Consider the following 21,391-nt stretch of genomic DNA (forward strand, 5'->3'; position numbering starts at 1 on the left):
AGTCATATTGGAAATAATTATGACTCTGAGTACAAGCTGAAGGTTGGTGAAATTAATGATGAGACATTATTAGCAATACTGGATGTGCATGCTCCTTATTCAGTAATACTTTGTGACATATGCTTTGCATGGCTTATCTAATTTATTTATTTATGTGATTTTTGTATATTTCATAGGAAAACCAATATTTTGTGTACAGCAAATATGCAATGACCAATACTCCCCATGCTGAGGTAAGCACTGTAGTGTGCTCAGATTCATTACTGCCCTGCACGTAGAATGGCAACTGAGTTTTCTGTAGATTTTATTAAGAATGTTATAAGAAATTCTGAAATATTGCCTATTTTACATAGGTAAGAAATGTAGGGGTTTCCAGGCATTTCAGTGATGGTCTATCACGTTGCAGTATACTCCATCTCCATTAGGGTAGATATATGACTTCTGATGTTCTGATGAATGTTAGGAATGAACAAGTTGTCCAGAATATATCATTACTGAGTAACCCTTATAACAGAATTAAACATGATCTATATTTCTGCTGACTGAGAAATTTTCTGTTACCAAGTTTATGACTTGACCCCCCCAATTGAAACTTGCATGCAGTGCAACTCATTGCAGGAAGATAAAGTTGTATGTCTTTATATCTGAAATCACCAGCTAAGTTATTTCTATAGTTGGGAGTTCTGATATATTGTTCTGTGAAATTTGCTAGAATAGTTTAAAAGTTTTCAGAGATATGCTCCTATTGGCATTTGGCTGACCTGTTTTAAGTTATTCCAGTCAGAACATATATACATTTGAACTTTGTTTCTGAATGACAAGTTTAGCATTTATCAGAATCATATTATTAGTATGTGTTATGAAATTAGAACTGAAATTAATGCTCTTTTTATTGCAATAACTGGTTATTTTCTGTATTCTTAAAAATTGCGTAAATTACAAATGTTCTGCCAGACATGCACAAATCTGAGTCTCTGCTATCTGCTTACCATATTACATAGTAGTGTAAGCAATGAACTGTCTAAAGATAACCTTTCAGTTGTCTTATCCTTAACATTTTACAAGAACATCTTGAAGCAACAGAGATATTGAAATATTGATTTTTATATGCATGGCCAAATTTAAGCCAGAATGGCTATTTCACACACACACACACACACACACACACATACACACACACACACACACACACACACACACACACACACACACACACACACACACACACACATGCACACACACACACATGTGCAGTCTGAAAAATAATATGCATTTCTGTACAAAACTGAAATTTTATGGCACAAAATTGACAACAAATATTTTTGTTAATATTTAATATGCAGCTGATATTTTACTTTTACACTTTTACATTTCCATTAAAGAGGTTAATGAGCATATCCCTTTTAACTTCACATATCACTCTACATCTCCCTTCTTTCCTTCATTAACCCTTACACCTTTTTTACCTGTCCCATGCCCTACTGAATGACTCTGTGAATTCCCTCCTCTGCACCCATTCCCATAGTCTATTCCATGGATCTATAACCCTTTCTGTGAAAAAGTACTTTTGGAGATCTGGGGTGCTTTTACTGTCTGTAATCTGTACCCCTCCTTTGCCCTTTTGCCTCCCATTCAGGATGATCTCCCTTCATAGCTCTCTGACATGATGTTGTGCAAAAATATTATGCTCCTCCCTCCCCATTTCTTCTGGTCTCAGTTGAAAAGGACTTTAGCTCCTCCAGCCTTTGGTCATATCTCTTCACCTCCATCCCATTAATTTTTCTGGTAACTTTTCTCTGTATTTTTTTCATCAGTCTAATATCCCTTCCTTATATGGTCCCATTGATTGCATGCAGTATTCAAGATGAGGCCTGACCAGAATCCAGTGGAGCATTAACATTCAATCTTTTCTTCTGGAAACTGTCCCCCTGTGGATACATCATAGCATTCTGTTTGCTGCTACCACTGCCCTCTTACACTGCTTTTGTTGGTCCATTTCAGGTGTGATAAACCCTTGCGGAGTCTTTTCCTGTGTTGTTGCCATTGGTTTCTCTTTGCCCAGTGGATCATTCACTCCTGGGTTGTTAAAGGCTAAGTGCAGTACATTGCATTTGTTTGAAGTGAACCTCATGCCACCTTTCTGACACTTGTTCAGCCTTTCAAAATCCTTCCTTAGATATTTCCTCCTTTCTTCATTTGCTGCACCTATTTTAGGTCATTAACAAAAATATAGATGCTGTTCTCTAGTCTCTAAGATATGTCTGAGACAAAGGTACTGAAGAGTACTGGATCCAAGAGAGCTGCCTGTGGTACTTCACTGAGCACTTTCCTAAGTCCTGACAATGTCCATCTTAACAGAATCCCGTGTCCTACCATTCAACTACATAGCTATTTATTTCCTCTGTCTTGGACCTTCCTCCAATCAGATAGCTATCTGGAACAAAATCAAAGGACTTGCTGAAGTCCAAGAAGGCTGCATATACTGGTAATCTGTCACATTCAGTTGCTGCTTAATTATAAAAACTGGATCAGATCTGACCAACAGCTTCCTCTGGCTGTGAATCCATGTTAGATACTGGTCTGGTGATTGATGTTTCAAGAAATTCTATCAGCATTAACATCTGGATTCTGTTTATGACTTTCCATGTCACTGTTGTTAACAGACCTATAGTTTTCCAGATTCTTTTAACCCACTTTACAGTGGTATGGTGGTACCACACTTGCTATCTTTCAGTCCTCTGGCAAATCTGCTGTAGTCGGGGACATGGTGAAGATCTTTATTTGCGGTGCTGCAACATACTGGGTGGGTAGTATGTTGAGGACTCTGGGAGATATCCCTTTTGTCGTTGTGCTTTATTTTCCCAAAAGGCTATCACTTCTTGCTCTACTTCCTAGTTTTCTATCTTGTTGTTTGTCTACTTTTCTTCTTATTCTGTCTTGCCTAATGTGGCCCATCCCCCTTGCTTTCCTTTGAGGATATTGAGGCAAAGCATTTGTTAAATATTTTGAACCTCCTACATTTCTGCATAGCCTGGCCATTCCTGAGCTTCCCTTGCTTCTTTCAGCAGTATGCCTAAAATGCACTTCTTTCCTGTCTTAAGGCTGTCTAGTAAGTCCCTTTCAACTGTTGCTTTCCTGCCCTTCACACTTTTTCTGCCTTTACTATCTTCTTTTCTCTGTACCTCTTCCACCCCACCCCCTCTTTTCTACCTCTTGCTGGCTCTGTCTTTTGCCCTAGCTGCTCAGCTGACATTACATTCTTATGTTGCCACACTGGCCTTCTTTTCTTTTTGCCTCTTTCTCACACTATTGCCCCCACCTTAAACACTCCATCCCTGACTCACTCCCATGGCTTGTCGGTTCCTCCAATTTTCAATTTCTCCTAATTCATTGTTTTCCATATTCCCCACTACAGAGTAATCCAGTCTTTTAAAATCTCATATAATTTGCTGTGCTAGTGACAAATGTTCAAGTCTGCAAACTGCTTACCATAAGCTAAGATTTTGGAACAGAGTACTTTTATATGAATATGATACTTTGTTTATTACATGCTTGTAACGGACATAGATACTGGCAAACTATCCAATTTCATGTCAGGAACAATTGATATAGTACAGGCTGAAAACTTCATAGGTATAATTGTTATTTCTTGCAATAAACCATTTAATTCTTTTTCTACATTTTTTAAAGTATGTGGAACTGACCTTGGTTTGAATACCTTGGCAGTATATTACTGTACAACTGTATCTTAGCAACAGTTCTTGCAGAATTCCAAACTTCTCTTTTAATACTTCAGCACATTTTTACATTAATACAACTTAAACATGTTTGCTTGGTCCAAAACAAGTGAGCTACAACATTCCAGTCTATTTTCATTTCATTTACCCAAACTCATTCCAACAAATATTAATCCAACTGATGCACACAATAGCTTGCCTCTGAATGTACCTGAATTCCGGGTAACTTCAAGGCTATTATGTTCTGTTAAAAGTCTTCAAAGCAGCCTTGTATTCTTCAAATTCTGGCACTTAATGTCTCTCCATAATGTTCCATATTCTGCTTTTTTAATGATAGTGTCAGTGTAGCTACAACTGCAAACAACACCTTTTGTTTTATTACCTTTAATGATCACTGCTATGTGTTCAAATTCAACATTAGGCATTTCAAGTGAGAGTTATGTAACAACATAGAAACTCTTTAATCAGATCAAAACATCAATAAACGCTCAGGTGATTTTTTTCTGCTAAAGATTATGTCTTTACTTGAAATGACAAAGGGATAAAATATTGTTGGTGGAAAAGTAAAAATAGACCTCTGAAAATAATTACAAATTATGTATCTCATACACATGATGGCATTCTTTACACACACAGACACACACACGCGCGCGCACACACACACACACACACACACACACACACACACACACACACACACACACACACACACACACACACGTACACATTTTTTGAAAGCGTTGCTCAAAAGCACTAAGAAAACAAATGCTTTTGCAGAACAGTTCTGCTCCTCCCCTTATTTAAATAATCATGGATGCACCAATGCTAGGGAGAAGAGCACATTTGATAAATGACATAACATATTCTCTCACACACACACACACACACACACACACACACACACACACACACACACACACACACACACACACGTATAAGTCATGTGTGTGTATGTGTGTGTGTGAATATAAGTATTAGATATAAATGGCAAAACTTACATGTGCTAACATTAAAATATACATCATAATTTTGCACCCAAAATGCTTATACAAGCATTATTTTTGTAATCTATATCAGGTAAGCATATTAATTTCTATAACCATTAAGCACTAGTCTGATTTTTATGAAGAGCTTCATTTCTCAAATTAAAAAGAAAATATTAATCTTTGTTTCATCGTACTTTTACTATGAAACAAAAGAGGACATTTAGAGGATTAGGAAATGTGATGAAAGCTTCCAAGAAAATGTGTGACTTCGGATGAAATACAATCTGATACTATGGAAACACTATAGGTCTAAAACAACTGAAGGATTATCAAAGATGGCTAAAGTCTTAAGGAGATTATGGATTACCTTGCTTTGGAGTGAAATACTGATATTTATACTGCCATTTGTTATATTCAGTCTGTGATACTCTTGTGCAGACAGACTCCTTTTTTTACTTCAGAAGAAATCAATAAGTAATTCCTTGCCTTTCATTAGCTTTGTCACAGGGAAAAACATGGTAGTGATAAGCTGTTTATGGGATGCAGAATAGATGTGCATCTTCACTGTTACTGCTCAGTAGAGCAAAGAACAGTTAACTTTTAAAACCTTAAATAATGGCAAAATGTCTCAAGATCCAGCTAGGATGGGTAAATGAAGACAAGAGAGCAGATGAAATAAAAGCTTTGCAGATGTCACGAGTTGTGACCTATTAGAAAAGAAAGAAAAAGGTGCAGAAACAACCAAATGAATGTCCGTTCAGAACAGTTATCGACTTCTAACAAGACTAGACAGCATGTGATGAAGGCACCTACTACTAAAGTGTCTACCAGTTATGATCGCATGACAACTTAAGTGCAGGCTAATGAATGAGGAAAACAACCAGTGGGAGGAGGTGGTATCATTCCCCCTATGTCTCATCACTCCTAATCAAATGAAAATACACCTGGATAAAATAAATTGGTCAAAGCTTCATTCCACTAAAATGTACAAAAAATCATTTTTGTATAGACAAGTCCCACCTGCATCCCCATACCTTACACACACACACACACACACACACACACACACACACACACACACACACACACACACACACACACATATATACATACATATATATATATATACATAGGAGTCATGCATTTGGTCTAAATTATGCTTGGTTGACATCTGTTGGTCAATTAAACAGATGGTTGACAAGTGTGTAAGACCGCACAATTCACAGGGTTAGGGAATATGCCCTTTCCCTGATATTGTACAGTTTTGGAGTTAGTAAATATAATTAGCAGGGGTGAGGGGTCCGTATTATATCATCAAAGAAGCAAAATCTCGAATGTGTCTTCATCGAACTGAAAACGATGAATATTTAAAAGTGCAAAAGGGCATATAAGCAATTTCTTTCCCTGGGAAAGAAATCGCTTGGCCCAATTAAAAAAAAAAAAAAAAAAAAAAAAAACACTACAAACAAAACAAAGTGGGGTCTTCACCCCCATACACCCCAACATGGGGGGCTGTGCCCCCCACACCCCCCCCTGACTAAATATACCAACTCTGAGATCGTACTACAGTGGGGAAAGTGGCAAAGTAATCAAAGCGGCCAAGCAATTTCTTTCCCAGGGAAAGAAATTGCTTGTATGCCCTTTCACTCTTTTAAATTTTCGTTGTTTTCAGTTCAATGAAGATGCATTTGAGATTTTGCATCTTTGATGATATAATAGAGAACCAAGGGTGACAGGAGTGCAGCAGAGGACAACAATGTTATTTGTTTTTGTTTTTGTGTTAAGTATCTCATGTTTGTGTGTCCATGTTTGATTTGTTGACTTTTTACGGTCGATGTTTCAGAGGTCAATGTACGTGTTACTTGACTAAAGTAAGTAAACATATATATATATATATATATATGGGGGTACTTGAGTTTGTCGCTTGTATATATGGTCAACAGCTGTTTCATTGACTGCATTTGGTCGACTAAGCAGATGGCTGACAGGTATGTGAAATTAGACCAGGGCTTGCCCCCTTGCAAGAAATGATGTTTTGTCATTTTTTTAGGTTAAGATTTTGCATGTACTGAGGTTGTTTCTTGGAATATGCATAATAGTGTGTTGAGGTTGGTGTTTTCAACTTTATGATGTCAATGTTTTTTGGGTCGACTTCAAGCTGTTTTTGATGTATAGTATACTCATATATATATATATATATATATATATATATATATATATATATATATATATACATATGTGTATGTGTGTGCGTGTGTGTGTGTGTGTGTGTGTGTATATATATATATATATATATATATATATATATATTGTGTGTGTATATATATATATATATATATATATATATATATATATACAGAGATACATGTGTGTGTATATATATATATATATATATATATATATATATATATATATATAGATATACATATATCTATATATATATATATATATATATATATATATATATATATATATATATATATATATATATATATATATATAGATATATATATATATATAGATATACATATATCTATATATATATATATATATATATATATATATATATATGTATATATCTACTTCAGAAGTGGAGGTTTCAAAAGTTCAAACTTCAAATGGCCGAGACCATAAGATCAAAGTTTTAAAACTTTGAAATCATAATAAACAAATATAAAAAGAAAAAAAATATTTTTACTTTTTTGCAGGGGGCAATGGTCTCTGCCTTTTGAAGTTTGAAGTTTTTAAACTTCGAGCTTCTGAAGGGGATATATACATACATATATATATATATATATATATATATGTATATATATATATATATATATATATATATATATATATGTATATATATATATATATATATATATATATATATATATATATATATATACTAACTCACATGATCACCTAACAGTAAAGATTACAGAAAAGACCATGGATAATGAATCACACAAGTACAAACTGCACCAACTGTACTGATTTCATATAGTAAACAGAACTGGGGAACAGAAATCAAAGAGCTTAAACTCATTCACTTTACACTTGACCAAGTGCAGGGAAAACAAACGTATCATAAATGTTTTAGCAGCTGCTTTGTAACATGTAATATGTACAGATGTAATATGCGTGCATTGATATACTGAATTATAAACTAAGAAGAAACTCTGCAGTGTGGAGGGTATGATTTTCACTTCCTGAATTATGTTAGGCACCTAGTTCATTAATAAAAATCAAACTGTAAAATATGTGCTACAAAATAATAAAAAAGTAGGTAGTCTACAGTCGAGTTAAAAATGGTAAATAGTCCACAGGTGACTTAAAAAAAGAATGTTTTCACTAAAGGATATTCCATAACTGTGGACTACCTACTATTTTCTATTTGACTATTTTGTAGCACGTATTTTACAGTTCAATTTTTATTACCGAACTAGGTGCTTCACATAATTAAGGAAGTGAACATCACACCCTCCACACTGTGAAGTTTCTCCTTGGTTTATTTTTGACCCAGTATAGGTTGCCTACTGAGTTTTCTGAGACTTCGAGGGATACCACAAAGTTCTCTTTTTGATATATTGAATTATCACACACCACTTCATACAAAAAGTGTTAAATGATACCCAGCCCCATGGTTAATTAAAGAAACCAAACAACTCATGGCCCTAATAAAGAAAGTATGGACAAATTATCTTAAAAACAAAACTAAAAGTGCCTATCATAATATCAGACAACTTTATTAAGCAAAAGATTAAATCAGACAAGCAATATTGCAAACAACTGCTTCAATGCACATATCAAAGTAATCTAAAGCACTTTGGGTCCCTCATTAATAACCTTTTTTATCTCTATCAATTCAACACAACTTCACCAACAGCAAACAACAAAGACAGCATTTTCTAGTTCAATCCCCATTTTAAACAAACTGTTCTCTCCTTACTGAAAGTTAACCCTTGTTATCAAGTACAATCCAAAAAACCTGAAACTCAACCAGTTCAGTTTAGTATCCACCCTGTTTCCTACAGCAACTGTAGAAAATATCAGCAACCTTTGCAGCAGACAGTATACCTGTTTAGTATCTGAAAATAGCAGCAGACACCATCCCTACCCTGTCTCTAGCCTTATAAGCCATTCAATATCATAAAACTAAGACACAGCCCTCTCGAAAATGTCTTTTATTATACCATACACAAAGGGGACAGAGCCACAGAATTTACCAATATAGACCTATCTTAACACTTTTATCAAAATCAAGTAAAAATGTATCCAATCCCAACTCTTAAAATACCTCCTCAATAATAACTTCCGCTGCAACACCCAACATGGTTTTCATCCCAAACATAGTATCATGACCATCCTTTTCAGTTTCATAATTACCACAAAGCACATGAGAATTTCTGGCCTCTTAGTAACATCTGTTTTCCTTGATCTATCAAAAATATTGGATAACATCTCTTACCAAAATCTACTCCCAGAACTTTCATCCATCAAACTCTCTCACTCATCTCTGTCATATTAACATCCTTTCCTGTCTCACAAAGAGACAGAAGGCAGTAAAATGTCTCTAAAACTGTTCACCCTTCCTATTTCCATTGGGTTCAATACTTGACACCCTCTTATTCAATATCATTAAAAATAAACTTCACACAACCTCCAAGCCTGCAACCATAATACAATATGCAGATGATGACATCCTCATGTGCTCTGCCTCACCCCTTTCAAAACTTAATGACCTTACCCAAGACTCCTTCTAATTAACTGAAGCACAACTAAGAAAATTATACCTTTGAAATTCTAAAAAAAAAAGTGTTTTTCACAGTAAAACATTTCATAAACCAAAAAAATCTTTCAAAATACTCTCTGAAAATATATTCAGAATAGAAATAGCCAACAAACACCTACAATTTGTTTTACATATCTCTATTTCTGCAGAAATAAACATCTACAGTCCATTGATTTCCACCATAATTATGAAACAAAATGTTATTTAAAAATTTAAAACATATGGCTGGATTCTGGATGTAATAGAAAACCCAAACTAACTATTCATATTTTTCCTTATAATCCATATTATCTTGTGTCTTTTTATTGGATTTGCCAATACCAGTAAACACAAAATCTTGCCCTTTATGCTTAAGGGTGTGTTTGAGCAGCACGTTCTGAACTTTTGCAACTGATATAACTTAAATGTTTTGTTATCCTGAATTTAAATGGGCGTGAAGTTAGTTTTATGTAAAATGCTCCAGAAAAACATGAAGCAAAGTATATTATTAAGCCAGATGAATAGGAAATGGCATAAATATTAACATTTTGTTACTATCCTTGCTAGAAAAAAAGAGTCCATATGTTGTAAACACTACATACATTATAATGCCCAAGGATAAAACTCCTTGATATTGCAAACTGTTATTTGTTCCATATTAATATTACTATTGTATTTATGTTTGCCCAGAGTCCGGTACAAGTTCTCTGACCTAAATGTCATATTACAATGTGCTAGAAGAATACCATGAAAAAATATCTATCCTCCCTCAAAGTGGGCTAGAATTTCTGTAAAATATCTCTTAACCTACATGTGTTATTCTCCAAGATGGTTATAAATCTCCCTTTGTCACCACCTGATGTTACGTATGCATCTTTACATAACAATACTTTCATGACATTGAATTTACCTCCAAATTAACCATATCCTAAAAGTTTGACTCATATTCTTAATGCATGAATTGATGTTTGAAATCTTTTGAAAGTTTTTTCATATTGTTCCTGAATGAAACATATTCTCTTTACGTACATAAATTGCAGGTTAGGTAAATTTGCAACCATGTGGCCTGAGTGACAACTTCTAGCATTTAATGAAGAATTCTTTTAAAATAGTTTGCAGAAAACAGTTGTGCATAAAACCCAATCAATATATTTATAGGTAGTTACTAGACTTGCACTGCAGGAGACCATTAAAGAGCCTGGCCTAAATCGCCAACTGCCCCACAGCATTATATGGTTAAGTGACTTGTTCAAAGTCACATAGTAGGCAGATGAAGGCTAAGGGAATCAAACATTGTAACCAATCAAGTAGCTCATTAACAGTTCATAGGCTTATTTCTACACTAACTGCTACACTACTCCATGCTAACTACCACACTTACATCCAGAGAATCTATACTGGACTGATTCATTTTCATTTCAAGTATTTACTCTGCTAAGTATCATGCAGGTATTTTTACAAAGTCATGAGGTTTAGGGCAATTCCATTTCTGCAATAAAAATAGTCATCCAAAAATCACTGCCAGGTATGTATATGATGATGAAATAAATTATCAGATGAAAAAATATATATCTCATCAAAATACACCAGGGTAGAGAGAGTCCGGTTTCTGACTAGTCCTTTGTTTTGACAAAGGAAAGCATAGGATTCTGTTTAGATTCCGTTTTTTTTTCTGTTTGTGGGTTTATCACTGTAGACCTCTTCTTCTTGGTTTCCCTACCCACTACCCCCATTGCTTTAGTGACAGGAATCTTTTAACTAGGTTTTGTATCATTCATTGTGGATTCTTCTTTTTCAGTTTATAGTTGCATTTCTTTTACTGAATTAATAACTGGGGTTTCCTTGTAAGACTCACTAACAGGTTTCTGATGATGTTTTTTCTATTCTTTCCTGACAAAGCTAGTTTCTAATTTTGGGGGGAAATGTCTTCACACATCCCTTTCACTTTGTCAGACGTGTATATTTTAACAGTGGGTCATGCTGCTGCTGTTGCCTTCAAATCTTTACTTTGTGTATATTCAGGACTCTGTGTTCTTAATAGTGCCTCAGGTTTCTGCCAAAATATTTTTACCAGGGCTGTGTTCCAGCTACAAGGTGTTTAACTGTGCACCCTCCTCCCATCAATTCTGTGGTTTCTGAACAGAGGAAGTTATTGTCCATTTATGACATTTGGTGCTAAACTAGTTATTAAAGCTACACTGTGAAATACTTTGCACAACAGGGTGTGAATTTCTGCATATGTTACAGTATTCTTATTACTGCCTCCATAGACACATATTACCTTTAGTTTCCTCTTATTATTTGTTTTGTGGCATTTTAATAAGTGTGACAATTTTAAGGAATCTAGCAGCCCTTCTAGCTCCTTTCCATCACTGATACTGAACATTTTGGGCTAATTTGCTAGCAGCACTGAGACAATATGCTGACTCTATTATTCTAACAATTACTTTTTTTCATATTCTACTGGTGCATTTTCTTTACCACCAGTATGTTGGTTGGAAATTTCCTGGGACTGCAGCTCAGCTACTTGATGATGCAGGCAGGGAGGATGAGCTTGTCCATCCTAATAGAGAGGCAGGTGGCTACCTGGCTTGCACCTCCCCTCTTATTACACAGTCTTGCCTGGAGAACAGAGGCTTATCACTGGGTGGGGAGCTGCAGCAGAGAAGATTTGGGTGTGATCACCAAGACAGTGACAGTAGTGTTGTGAGTACATGCTGAGGAGGACGCATGTATGGATAGTTCATATCACCAGCAGGGCTGGGATCAGGACATAAATGAAAAATGGTTTGACTGCTGGGATGCCAACAAGAGCACAAAACATCCTCATGTTTACCTGGATGATCACCCTCACTCACCTGCCCCACCCCACCGACAGTTCAATGTCTGATCAAGGAGAGGCTTGATGTTTGTCAGACATTGGGGAAAATCATTCAAAAAACAAAACAACCCTGGAGCTTATGCATGCTGAATCTGTCCATAGTCCAGGATTATTGCAAATGGCATCTGGTATTATCATGAAGTTACTATCACAATATACGGGCTGGGAGCTATTGTAATTGAAAAACAGCACACATTGCTTACGTACCAGATTGCTTAATTTGTGCAGCATTCTACACAGGTAGGAATACATGGAAATTAAGCACACATACATATGAATATGTATATGCAATAACGCATCTGACGAAACATGCTAGGGCTTCTAAATCCCTTAAAATTCTTATTTCATGTTGTGGAAGAAGTAAACATTATTGTGATGGTGAAGATGTAGAATATGTAGTTGTTTGCTATGTGTATTACTGGAAAACACAATTAAATGCTGACAAATTCTCCCTGAGTTGAATAATTGACCATTAAGTATGAATATAATTTAAAACAGAATGATGAAGCATTAATATGTTTATTTTCTATATATAGTCATGCTAGCTATTTCCATGTGTTTTGCTATGTGTTTTTATTAATGAGAATTCAATAGAGCTATTTAAGTTTGTCTTTTTTCTAATTAATACCAAGTCTGATGAAGTTCCATTTTGAATTTAGTTCAGGAACAAAGGTGCTAACTGGTTTGTGAATATATATATCAAGTGCGAGTATGTGTGTATGTGTGTGTGTGTGTGTGTGTGTGTGTGTGTGTGTGTGTGTGTGTGTGTGTGTGTGTGCGTGTGTGTATGTGTGTGCGCGTGTCTGTGTGTCTGTGTGTATGTCTGCATGTGAGTTCACATTCCATTTAGACCCACCCATTTAGTGGTTTCCTGTGACACCTCCTGCCCTTAGCTTGACTGATATTAGGCAGGCATTGTGGGGTATCATTTTAAACCTTGGTCCCTGTATGATGTGATGCAACATGATAAATGACAAACACTTGTATGTGCGTATTAAATAACAACTAAGCATTGCAAAAACTGTCAAACTTGTCTCTAAATAGAACTCTAAATCCAAACTTTTATTCAATGCTTGGGAGATAGTTTAAACATTACACCTTAAGCCTTATCAAACTGAGGGGAGCTTTTCTATAATATCATGGGTATATTACAAGCTGAGAGAATTATTTATAAATAGTGTAAACTGTGTTCATATTTATTCCATGCAATCAATCATTTTGTTATTTTTTATATGCGTTGTTTGACAGTTTTGTTTTTTGTTGGTTTAATTTTCATTTGTTCCTAGCTGGTTTGTTAAAGTTAAAAACTTAATGAAAAGCATTTGGAAAAAAGTAAAAAATGTTATGGCATTAATGGCAACACTACTTTGTGAACAACTGAGCTGAAGATTTTATTGCAGTCAGTAACATTCTAGCAAAGAAAGATGTTTGTATTCATTGTTGATTGGTGATGTTTTTTTGACTGAAAACAATACAAATGTAATATTTTTGCAGACTTTTATTTTACAAAGCTGATATATCACAGTAATTAGAGTTCTATTAATTTGATTCCATTTCATCTGAATGTCCCTTGGTAATTATATTTTGTAGATGATGGAATATTAGTAGATGGCTCTGTCTGATAATCAGCTTTTATATTTTTTCATTGTTTGCTTTTTTTCAGAAAAAAAACATTCTTGTTTAAAATATCTATGCCTTTTTATTGATTATAGTCTCTTCTTGTGTTTGCTTGATGGATATTTCCTTTGGAGATATTACACTGGATGGTGTTTTCTGCAAAAATGACAATATTCAGTCTTGGACCACCTTAAAATGGCTTCCCTACAAATGCCCAGGGAGATATTGTTCTAGTGTCAGTAATCTGCAGAAAAAAACAGATGAACAGCATAACACTGAATGATGTTTCCCATTGGAAATCACTGTCAGTGTGATTTCTAATTGTGCACCATCAATGACTCACTTTTTAGAGAGCTTTCACCATTCTTTGAATTGGTGCCACTCTGGAGTTGGTATATCTAAGTTTGAGGGTGCAGGGGAAGTTTTTGGTTTTGGGCATTTTTTTCTTGTTTTGAAACAGTTTCAGGAAATTGGCATTTCATAGAAGAACTTCCTAAAGATAATATTATATACCCTCTTCTTTGTGAATTTGCAAATAGGTATGATAACTCAGTGCTTAAGATTTATGTTTTACAACTCTAAAATGTGGGGTTCAAGCCTGGTCACTGCCTAGGTGGAGTTCATATGTTCTCCCTAAGTCTGTGAGAGCTTGCTCTTGCTTCCTTTCAAAACATGTTGGTTGATTAGCAGTTCTAAGATGGCCATATATTATTATTATAATTATTATTATTATTATTATTATTATGATAACAAAAACAGCAACTCAGCTGATGAGGATATTTACTTATGATTATTAGAGTCATTTCGTTTGTGTTTCTATTACATATCCTGTAAGTAGATTAACTCCCTAAGTTTTACTGAAGAAGGGATGAGAGGTCAAATTCAGCTTAACAAGCTGTTAATATTGCAAAAAAGTAAATATTTTGCCCTTTTGGCTTCATACTATGAGGCAGGAGTTACAAACATTTTAACACAAGCTGAACATAAACAGTTTCAGTTTCATTTTTCTTGAGTTGCCAGTATGTTAGTCTCTGTTTAGGTCCCTAGAGAAATGCTAGTGAATGAATATAAATACTGTATTTTATTTTCTGTGTTTTCTTTTTTTTTCTTTTACTTTTCTAGTCATAACCACTAGAGATTTTTTTTGTTTCAGTAGTCATTGTATTTTTATGTGTTTTAGTTGTATTTTCTTACTTTTTCTATGAGTGTTTTAATAATATTCATTAATTATAGGATCATAGGTGTTTACTAGGCTAATGACCAAAAGGGCCTTGCCTAGTCATGCATCCCAAATCTCTGACAAGTTCTGGTACCCTTGATAAGTGTAAGCAGGGACTTAGGAAATGAAACATTTACAAGCTTTACCAGAAAGGCTCATCCAGACTCTGCTACACTTTGCTGTGAAGGAAAGGTTAGTTTGCTTATATTTTTTGTATTACTGTATTGCCTTTCTATATTTTGAATACTGTAGTTTGTTTTCTTTACCTTGTGTTTTGCTTGCATTCTGTTTTAACAGCATATTAAAACTTCAAAAGAGACCACAGCTCTCTCTGTTCTGAGTCAGGCAGAAAATACCACCGTCTTTCTAGTTGCCCGCCTCTTATGTTAATCTGACCATATATCTCATTTCTCTCTACTTTCACTGGCTTATGTGAGTAATCACAAAATCATCATTTTTGTAATCCCACCCCTTCAATTATTTAAATTTATTGGCCATCCTACAGTATTTCATAGTACCAAATTACAAAAGTGACCACCCCTTTCAATCCATCTTGCTGTTTTAAAAATAGTAACTCTCCACTAAACCTTAACTTTTTGAATAAGTAAAACTCAAGTTACCTACTTTCACATCTAACTTCTCTAGTGCACACTGCAGAGTGCATTCTTTTCAATCTTACCTTTAAGCATCCCTGTGACTAGCACTTTCTCTAATACCTGCTGGAAAGCACTAGGAAGCCTTAAACTCACACAAACACTGAACTCTCCTTGTTAATAAGGAGAAATTAATAGTAGGCACTAAACAGCCTATAATTGCAAAGTACCTTGGTAAGGAAACAGCTCCTGTACTTTACAAAGAAAAAAAAAGCCCCAAACCAGGCATGTCCAAGGGTCAGCTTCCGGTGATTTCTCCTGTCCACCTGGTGAATCTGGGCATACTGGGGCAATGCAGCAATTGCCTCATGTACACAGACAACCCTCTCCTCCTACCACCCAACACTACAACCTGTGAGAGATGCACTTACATAGCCAAAATGGAAGCAAAGCTCTCTCCACCCAAGATTGTGCTAAACAGTCAAGAGGAGAAGGTTAACACCCACACTACACCTCAAGCAACACATAGCCCTTCTAAACCCGCACCACCAACACCCACATATAGCAACACTAAATCCACATATGCAGAGGCCCTTAACTGTAACCTTCCCAAGCAACAAAGACCTCTGAAGCTGAAACGCAAACAAACACCAATCACAACCAATGTGTCACATAGTTCACAACACCAGTGTGCCACCCAGCAACAGCCCCTAAGGCAAGACAATGTACCTAACACTTTAGTCATAGGTGACTCTATAGTCTGGCACACTGATGTCCCTCTCACCAGGTTGAATAAGGAGAAAATTACAGTCAGCTGCCTGTCGGGTGCCAGGATCCGCCACATAATGCATGCACTCAAGTCACTCCACAACAAGTACAAATATGACTCTGTCATTGTCCATGTTGGAGTGAATGACTTGAGATGTACCTCCCTGGACTACATGAAAAGAGACATGGAAGAGCTCTCGGATCATGTGGCCCAGGCAGGTATGACCCTAGCCCTGAGTAGCATCCTGCCTTCGCCCAGAATGATACCACAATATAAGGATAAAATGATTGACTTCAACAATTGGCTAAGCTTATGGTGTCATTCAAAGGGGATCCAGTATCTGTCTGCCTGGGATGACAGGATTGACAGACCACGATGCTTTGCCAGAGATGGTCTGCACCTGTCGCCCCTGGGATTCAGGTTACTGGCTAAGGCTCTTGCCACCCCTATAGTGCCTTTTTTAGGCAAACTTCAAAGGACAAAACCACCACCGTAACAGGTACAAGCATGCAAAATCTGAAGGTAATGCTACTCAATGCTAGAAGTCTAAACCTCAAAATGCACTCTCGAGGCACTCCTAAAAATGGAGAACATCGATATCTGTGCAGTAACTGAGACCTGGTTCAAGGCTCCAGAGAGCACCCCTGCAATACCAGGCTACAACTCTTACCACACTTTTCGGCCACCAAACCAGGACCGAAACACTAAAGGTGGAGGAGTGTCAATATTCACCAAGGATATTCACACCACCAGGCTAGTTGGCCAACACAATGTGTCTGAAATTCTCCAAGTGCAACTAACACTAGGCAAGACTGCAATCCAAATTGTAGCTTGCTACAGATCCCCCACCATACCCCAAGATTCTCACTACACCTTTTTAAACATACTGGAAAATATTAAGATAGAACCAAACACCCTAATACTGGGTGATTTTAACTACCCTGCCATTAACTGGGAAAACTACTCATGTCCCAACACCTTTTCGCAATGGTTCTTGGAATTCATAAATTCCAACGCCCTGGATCAACTAATCCATAGTCCCACCAGGGGCTCCAATATCCTAGACCTGGTCATTACCAACATGGCAAATCAATGCTCCATACCTATGGTCACCCCCTCGTTAGTCAGGTCTGACCATAAGCTAATCACCCTTAACATCCACATCCCACACCCACCCCCCAGTAAAGAAACCACCATAAAAAACTTCTCCAAAGCCAACTTCATGCTACTCAAGTCAGAAGTGACAAACTTCATGACACCCATGCAGACGGGAACTGAAAGTTCAACTGCTGAATCCTACACTAAGGCACTGTACGAGCACATCCACGCATGCATGAATCGTGCCATCCCAAATAGAACCAAAATGCTCTCATCCAAAAAAAGGAAGCCAATCTGGTGGTCCCCTGCCATAAACAAACTTTACAACAAAAGGAAGAAACTTTTGCAGAAAAGAGGAAAATCCCAGGATGCAAAAAACTCCCTTACTAGCCTCAGTAAGAAACTGAGATGCCTCATAAAATCCTCCAAAGCTAGTTATGAAAATAAAATTGCCAAAGATTCCAAAGACAACCACAAAGCATTCTATAACTATGTCAAGAATCTAAATGGCAATGCTCAGATCTGCACTGAGCTAAAACAGAATGGCAATAAATATACTGATCCAAAGGATATTGCCAATATCCTGGCAGATCGATTCAGTGCCAACTTCACCCCCCTCTCACCCCTAAATGGCCCATCTCAATACCGGAAGATTGCCAAATTCCAGTAATAACGGCCACACAGGTACAAAACACACTCACTAAAGCCAAGAATACAGCATCCATGGGACCAGATGACATCCCGGGCTGTGTACTACATGGACTACAATATGAACTGGCACCTCACCTAAGTCTCATGTTTAATCATAGCCTCACCTCAGGTTTCGTGCCCACTGAGTGGCGCAGAGCTACAGTTATCCCAATCCACAAGGGGGGATCCACCTTGGATCCCGGAAACTACCATCCCATCAGTCTGACAAGCCTTATCTGCAAGGCCATGGAGCGTATTATCATGGAACTTATAAACAAAGACATTGGCAACCTTCAAACACTGGACCCCACCCAGTTTGGGTTTGTGAAGGGCCGATCTTGTCTCCTGAACCTGATTGACTTCTTTGAATCAGCCTCCAGAGCCATGGACAAGGGTAAGGTGGTCCACACAGCCTATCTAGACCTTGCCAAGGCCTTTGACACCATCCCCCACTCTGGAATCATAGATAAACTTACTAAGTTGGGTATTAATCCCTATGTCACCCAATGGGTTGCTAAATGGCTTACTGATAGAACCCACACTGTAAAAGTAGCCGACTCCAAATCCAGCTCCAGACAAGTGACAAGTGGAGTACCTCAGGGTTCAGTCCTGGGGCCGCTCTTGTTTGGCATCTACTTCTCTGAAGTACAGGTCAACACTAAGGGATTCTGGCTAACAAAGTTTGCAGATGACTGCAAACTGGGAGCCATTATTGAATCCCCAAATGATGTGGATACTCTACAAAAGGGCCTTACAGAAACAGATGCTTGGTGCCAGAGCCATGGGCTCAAGCTCAATGCCAAGAAATGTATTGTTATCCCTTTGGGAAAAAACATGTATCCATGAATTACCATATAGGTGGCAGTACACTAAACACAGAAAGTGTGATAAGAGACTTAGGGACACAGGTGGACAGTGGTCTCACCTTCGATAACCACATCGCCACAACAGTCAGGAAATCCTTCTATGTGGCACACCTCATCACGAAGGGCTTTTCATCCAGAAAAAGGAGGTCATTGTCCCACTGTACTCATCCCTCATTAGACCCATTATAGAATACAATGCCCCATTTGGTATGTACCTCTCAAGACATCTGCAACAACTGGAAAGGCCTCAGAAATACCTCACTAAAAGAATCACAGGCCTAAAGCAGATGCCCTACGCTGACCGCCTTAAAAACTCCAGCTATACTCTGTCGCATATCGTCTACTCAGAGGCGATCTCTGCTTAACATACAAGGCCATGTCAAACCCAGAGCTGTTGGACATGCTACACTTAAAGAAATCCCAATCCCTCAGAGCTACACGCTCCAGGGATCTAAACCTTGTCATCACAATAAACAAAACATGCTGGAGGGATAGGTTCCTGACCCAGAGACTCCCCAGACTCTGGAATAGATTGCCCATACATGTCAAGCAGAGTGCCTCTTTGGACCTCTTCAAGAGGAACCTTGACGTTTGGATGGGAGAAAGGAAATTCACCCCAGGGATCATGTCAGTCGCCCTGCTAGACAGGGGTCCAGGAAAGTAAATAATGTGGGAAGAAATAGCCAGGGAATTGTTATGGCTAGGCTTGTATAGGCCCTAGGGCTGATAGCCTAGTACCAACCTATGAACCTATGAACCTGGGAGATGAACCATTTACAGGTTACCTGTGTCCATTAGAGACATAGATGCCAAACCAGGGATGAATTTCCTGTTCCCCATCCAATTGTCCTGGTTGCCCTTGAATTGGGTTAGGGAGGGCCTCTGCTTCACATTAGTTTAATTTTTTTTTTAATTCAAACTTAGTACTGTGTGATACAACAATCTAAAATAAGTTGTAGGATATGCAGTAAATGAATCTATCAACATCTGCTAAAAACAGAGAAGAGCAGTCCTCGGGATTCATGAAGCTTGCGCCAGGTGCAGGCATAGCATCGGCATTCTAACACCAAATATGGCCGCCGAGCGATCCAGGTACGAGCTGTTTCCATGTGCACTACCTGCGTACAATAAGCCCACACAACTCCCAGGCCCTATATGCTAATTACCCCATGTGCAGCAGTGTAGCATGCAAATGAAGGTATGTAGCAATCCAGGAAGTGGTGCAGGCATAGTGTAAGCATGCAGAAATGTAAACCATAGAAAATGATTTACATTTTTGCAAACATAAAATCGGAGCCATGACAGCTGACCAAACACATGTATAATATTGTTAATATATGCCAATGGCTAAATATATAGCCATTGGCATAAAAAAAAAAATGCACAAAATATAAAATTAACATTTAATATATATAGTCGCACTATCGCAACGTGGAAGGGCAGGGCAGCGGTGCACAAAGGGGATCGCAAGGAAAATATAAAAATATAGAATAAAACTGCAATGAAACACATATCACGATTTCCCCATAATAGTCAATGGCAGGCATGCTACACCATACTATGGCACAAGGGTTGCTTAGGGGCTGTGACAGTGTTATGCGCGGTAGCTAGGAATTAGTAAGCAATGCCATGCAAATGAGAGGAGTAATGGTGAATCACAGATTCCCCGCTGGTGTAAGGATACACCTCACAGCATAGGATTATAACACCGAGGTGTGCCCTTGAGATAAAGATGACATCAAGAGAGGGGTGTGTCGCCGTTGCTGTAAGCACATTGGAGCATTGCTAAACTGGTTTGCCCCTAGTTAGGCAAAGCTGCAGGATAGGGGTGTGTTTAACTGGCCATAGCTATGCTTAGCTGAGAGTACACAAGGTAACCGAGTATGCATGTGAACGGAGATGAAAATGCGTGTTAACCCAGTAAATGGGTTTGCCCAGCACGCACTGCAGCTGAAACAGGAAGGATATAGGAAAGAAATAAGTAAACGCTGCAGCAGTGAAATTGGAGTACAAATGACTAATTAACACCTAGGAGCCTACAGTGGACCACTGACAACAGCTAACAAGGCTGCAAGCAGCTACCTGCAGAACAGGAAAGGGGAGGGGCTGTACTGCAAAGAAAACAGTAAAGCATCAAAACAGAACAAAGCCGACTTGCAGTAAATCAGCTACAAGA

The 21,391-nt window shown here is 37.5% G+C and overlaps 1 protein-coding gene across 13 annotated transcripts in view; it reads right to left on the minus strand.

Annotated features, from left to right (window-relative positions):
- LRRC3B (leucine rich repeat containing 3B) overlaps positions 1-21,391 on the minus strand; it is a 795,604-nt gene that overhangs the window by 50,027 nt on the left and 724,186 nt on the right. The window contains exon 5 of one of the 13 annotated variants that reach the window (XM_044064767.1): positions 3,949-4,091. The exons of the other annotated variants lie outside the window; for them this stretch is intronic. The gene's annotated coding sequence lies outside the window, so the exon portion shown is untranslated. The remainder of the gene's footprint in view (positions 1-3,948; positions 4,092-21,391) is intronic. 13 annotated transcript variants of the gene reach the window in all.

The sequence above is a fragment of the Protopterus annectens genome, chromosome 3.part0, assembly GCF_019279795.1.
Source record: "Protopterus annectens isolate FY-2018-M chromosome 3.part0, PAN1.0, whole genome shotgun sequence".
NCBI lineage: Eukaryota > Metazoa > Chordata > Ceratodontiformes > Protopteridae > Protopterus > Protopterus annectens.